Genomic DNA, 6,000 nt, shown 5'->3' with positions numbered 1-6,000 from the left:
TTTCAAAAACGAAAAAAATTCTTTAATAGAAAGTGATAAGAACCAATAATTGTTGACACCAAAATAACAACAAGCACAAATACCGTATGGGTGTCGGTATCACCATATCCTGAAGTCCGTAAATCGGGAGCGACAAACCACTTCCCGACGTTCGGTAAGTTGATCGCAACATACCGAAAATGGCAAGAGGGCTAAACCCGATATTCGGAAAATGAGGGAATAAGGCCATGAATCTTGCAATTTGGCAAGATTCGGGAACATACTAAATTTTGCATAAAGCCAGCAATAGATGGCTATAGGCATGAAGAGAACCATGAGTCGACCAAGTTAGCTACATCAACGGGGAAGTTGCAAGCCAGAAACGAAAATGGGCGCAAGCATATCGTGGGAAGATACTTGGAAGGATTCAAATTCGAAGTCATTGTGGCACTTGAAGATCAAATTTTGGTGGACAAAAACAATGTAGAACGTGGGCAAAAAGGAAGTGGTTGAAGGTGCCAAGATTTGAGATTTGAAAAATATGATAATCGATCGAGCGATTACAAAGTGCAAGACGATACAAATATGCAGGGATGAGAAAGAGAAAGACAGATCAACACACATCCAAAAACACTCAATTTCCTCTGTAATTGAACTTTTGTCACACTTTAAGTTTCTTGCACTTTCAATTCCGGTAACCAAGTTTATTTCCTAGTCATGTATTGCTTTCTTAGGAGTATTGTGACTTAACTCGGACCTTTGTTGATCTCAAGTCCACTTTCAATCCATCTATTTCAAACTCATCTCCACACCTCTTTGTGATTTGTTCTTCATCAAATACCTCCTCCAGAATTGAACCATAGAACGAATTTCAGGGAAAGATTTTCCTTGTTGCAAAACAAGTGAAAAATACCTTGTCCGAAATCGAACAACGATGGCAGAAACTTTTAGTAACACAATTGTGGGACCTTCTTTTTATTCACAGAATTGAAATTGAAACAGTGGAGAGAGTGAATAGAAGTTATTAAGTGCAGTGAATGAGTGGGGGCCTCACTGCCTTTTATATAGAGAGCTTCTCGTCCATTCGGCAAGTGAAGAACGAAGAAAACTCAACTGTAGTTAAAGAAATTAATTACCTTGGGGTTAAAAAAATGATTACAAGAGCATGTGGCCCAATGAGATTAATTCAAGTGGCACCTAGGTTTATAGGTAGGGTACTTGTGGTTTAATGCGATTGGTTACAAGAGGGGATATTTTAGTGAGTGACAGGAAGGAGTGGTTTTCTGTTCAGCTAAGTTTTGGGTGAATCATTAGGGTGCATTTATGAACTAAGGCCAAATTTGTTGAGGCAATACATAACCTCAACTCTCCCAAGCTTCATCAGCAAGCTAAGGAATGAAGTATTCACTGGATGGCAAAAGAACAATCGCTACGTAAACAAAAATTAGAGTCTTGTTTCAAACCTATCAAAACGTTTTGCAAAATTTACCAAATGTAGATAATCATATATATATATATATATATATATATATATATATATATTAGTAAATTTAAAATCTAGTACTATTTAATACGTTACTCGAAGCATATCGATCTCTATTAATAATTAACGTGGGACAATGTATTTCGTCACCATTCTTTAAAATTGATATGAAAATGATTATCGAGCATTCAAAACATGTTTCTCGAGAATTATAGACACGAAAATATATTTCGTGTATCCGCTAAACTACACATATCACCCCACATAAATTCTCACATGCGACAAATATCACCTATGTATTTCTACACAATATAATGTAAGAATTTTCAGGATGTCACAATTAGAAGGCTCATACACTGCACAATTTTGCCCGAAAAATTAGCATCGGATGCTCGGTCGACAAGTGACCCGCGAACCATTTTTTGCATCTGCTGTCCTCAAAAAAATTCTCGGATGCAAAAATGTTGGATTTTAATATAAAGAAATTCTACTAATCTCTATTGATGTTCCGTTGCGAAATTTGCCCAAGAACTTCGTTGAATCTCCGATGCGTCCTCCACGAATCTTCAAACTCGGACAGTCCGAGTACAATCACGTGCAAAAAGTATTCTTGTTTCACAACTTAAATGCAAATCGATTCTCAAAGTAACTGTTTTTTTGCCTTTGATGGGAGTGTTTGTTCTTGAGAGTGCAATGGGAAGAATGTACGTTAGTCTTCGTGGGGTCCTCTCAAACACACTTCTTCATGTACATATCAAACACACCTCTTCATAAACGTATTATTACAACTCCTATTCGGACATAAGGGACTTGATAATACTCTATCAAGAATATATGCCAATTAACATCGTTTACTTTAGAATCAACCCATACTTGCAAATATGTCGTGCGACCAGTGAGTACACCCGCACTTGGGAGCTCGGTTATATACTTGTTAGGAATACATAATAGCTACAACCCTAAAAAGAAAAATAATGTCTCACAATACCCAGACATATTTTGTTACATCAGTCCAAGTATACCTATCCCTTAAAAGGCTATACTTGACTATTCTTAATCCACCATGTATTTACAATTATATCCGCACACATAATACGCGATATAATTGGTCGACCAGTAAATACATGTAATAGATGAAAAACAACAATAATCTTCCTTTGCACTCATGTCTCTCTCCATTTCAGAACAACGGCTTTCCTAGACACGTCTCATAAAGCCATATTAATTTTCATGACTGTCGATAACATACTCAAGCAGCAACATTGATCCGTTACTTCGAGAACATAGTCAGAAGTAACATAGGGTACAAATTAAGATAATCAATTCATAAATTACCTTAAGGACTCACATGATGAGTAAGTAGGGATAATTATACTCATCTCCCTTATTGGTCCAATAAAGCACATGGAGTATGAATTACATGCTATAGTGGATTTCTCTTTTCACAAGAGCGTATGTCTTTTACCAACCATATCCACTATACGGATCTTAGCCTAAACATAATTACATGCTTTTCACGTACATGTGTTTAGCTCGAGTGCTATATCAGCTCGCTCTCTACAGCACCCAATTAAGCACTCGCATCCGGCTGCCATCAGGCATACATGATTGTGGGAGTATCATGTTCGGTCTCATCATATATAAATCATAGACCTCATCTTGATTCCAATCAAGGCTACATAAATATGTTATGTACCGAAGTTGCTCTTCCAGCATCTTTCGTACATACCGTCTCATCTCAGCTCGATTACTACGGCGCTTGAGGTGATTGCTCGTGTGAGTGAGCCAATCATTGCTTGATGACATACCTTTCAGCAATATATGTGTGCTTGTGCTAGTCTCATAATAAATTGTACTTGAAAATGAAATATCAATTCATTTAATAATAAGTACAATACATATACATAATGTAACAATCTTCGACAATATTACATATTATATTCTACGCAACCCTATAGACATCCTATGCGTCAAGAACACGTCTCTAGGAACATTTGTTGATACCTAAATTTTGATTTTTCTTTACATTGGTCATATTTCATAAAAATGAGAATTAACTTTAGTTCTCGCCAAAAATAATTTTCGTGCAAAAAATATTTTATTTTTGTCACGTATGCACCGCATTAGTATCGATCTGCCTTAGTGATGTGAGATTGACTTAGTTTGACAAGCGATTTGGACCTAGATTGACGGACAAATTCTTGAGTATTTGTGCCAAAAATTTGAACCAATTGTGGAGCTTACAATTTAGAAAAAGGCTTTAGTTTTAATATTTGATTAGTTATAAAAAGCCTAATTTAAGTCTGCAAAATGTACAATAAGCCCATGTAATACATGAATTTTGGTTAACGTAAAGTACAATGGGCTTTGCTGAAATTTTCAAGGAAAAATAAATTAATTTGGTGCAATTTAGCCCCTTAGGACTTAATTCAAGTCGTATTAGGCCCAAACTTGCAACAATTTTCTCTATTAATACTAGCTTATGCTTACGGTTTTTGTGGGTTTGTGTTTGGTTGGCGCGGGGGGGGTGGGGGTGTGTGTGGAGGCAATTCATTGAATACACGGCAGAATCTAGCATAAAATAGAGAGATTGTGAGGGAGGGTCTGGGTCCACAGAGAAGAGCGGGTGAGAGACAATCTTTCAAGTTTTTCTGCAGAGGTTCTAGGAGGGAGGCCATTCATGAGAGGCCTCCACGATTCTTATACACGCCCAAAAGAAGAGACAAAATAGTGGACTCTCTCTGTCTCTTTCAGCTCTCCACGGTGAACAATTCCAAAGAAAAAAAAAAACTCCAAGGAGGCAGGACGTGAAGATTGGAGAAAGTGCAGTCCGTCAGCTTCAACCGCAACGACATTCATAGGGAGACACCATCAAGAGCAGCCCTTGGACACCGACGAGGGCACCGATCCATCAAGCCGACTCGTAGTTATATCGTGCACATCAGCAATCCAAGAAGACCTCGGTGGGGAAGGTTTACGCAAACCCGACTCCGACGCGGCTGCTGTCCAAGTTTCGTGGTTTCCTCATCTACGAGGTTAAGAACTATGCGCCAAAGTTGACCCCCCTGCTCGATGGCGTGTTGTGCCGTCTTTCATCGAGTCCACTGCTGGTCCGCGAGCTTGTGATCCCGGAAAACAAAAAAAACCGCTAGTCCAGCGACAAAGTCAGTCCTGCTCCAAGAAGGACCAACCATCGCGACATCCCGCGTGTCCTGAGCGGGAGACGTCGTGTCGTCACTAACGAGACTCCTCCCACACGTCCAATTTTTTCCACGTTATCTTGTGATTGTAGTGGACTAGTTGTTCTTGGTCAACGTGCTGCATTGTTGCCCCAAGCAATTGAGCAAATTGGACTAATATTTTTTATGCCTTCTGTAGCTAACGGATTCTCAGCATTCCACTATCACCAATAGCACCAATCCAACGAGGAATTAGTCAAAACTGGTCTTCTCTATTGCAGTGCCATTCCCCACAAACCGCAACCCACCGCGGAAACCGTTCTCACCGTCGAGAAGTCCTGAAGCTGGTCCGTGAGGAAATCCCAAGCAAATCGGTCCGAGAAGTGCAAGGTTTGGCGCGCAAGATTTCGTGGAGTTTCGAGTAGGAAATTGCAATCTCTCAATTTTTGGTAAATTTCCTATCTTGGAATTTTGAATATTTCGATGCCTATTTCGCATAGATCATGAATTCAATTGCATATCTTGAGGATTCGATCACGTGATTTAGGATAATTGAGATATTCAATTGCCTAAATTGGGAAATTGCACGGCAAAATTGAAAATTGAAAATCCTCGAAAATCTTCCAATATATTAGCTTGCCTAGTTTGACAGATTGTGAGTTCAATGTGAATATTTTTTGGAATCTTGTGAAAATTTGAAAATTTCTAAAATCTTTCGAATATACTCAAGATACCCAAAATTTTTAATCATGTAAATCGATGAGGAAGCTTTCTAATCAGCAACCGTATATATGGAAATAAGTCTATCTATCGGGCTTTAGATGAAATTATTCCCATAGCGGGTATTTCGAATTTTTAGAGTCGATCTGTCAAGCTTCAAATCGAAACTTGATTCGAAAGATTTAGCGGTAATTATCTTTTCTTTAAAAGATTTGCAACTTGAATTTAAATTCATTCACAAAAACTTAAAATCACAAAAAATTCGAAAATTCGAAAAAAGAAACAAATAAAAACCATTCATGTCTCATGTTTAATTTTCATGTCACAAAATCTCAGAAAAAAAAAAAGATTAGGAAGATATGGTTTCTTAAAAACCACGTCTTATCATTTTTTTTAGAAAGATAAGATTTTATAGAAATCCTATCTCATGGATTACATTCAATAAACAAAATCTTTTGCATCCACTAGGATAGATTTTAAAAGATGTAGACATACGGTAAAAAATATTTTCTTAAAAAATTTGGGAATTAATGTAAATTAAATCCGAAAACTTTAAGATAATCTTAAACCAATTCATCCTCATTTTTCATTAATTTTCAATTTCGAAAATACATCAAAAATACTCAAAAATTGCACCTT

Source organism: Rhodamnia argentea, chromosome 8 (assembly GCF_020921035.1).
Source record: "Rhodamnia argentea isolate NSW1041297 chromosome 8, ASM2092103v1, whole genome shotgun sequence".
In the NCBI taxonomy this organism is placed as follows: Eukaryota; Viridiplantae; Streptophyta; class Magnoliopsida; order Myrtales; family Myrtaceae; genus Rhodamnia; species Rhodamnia argentea.
This window is presented reverse-complemented; position numbering follows the sequence as displayed.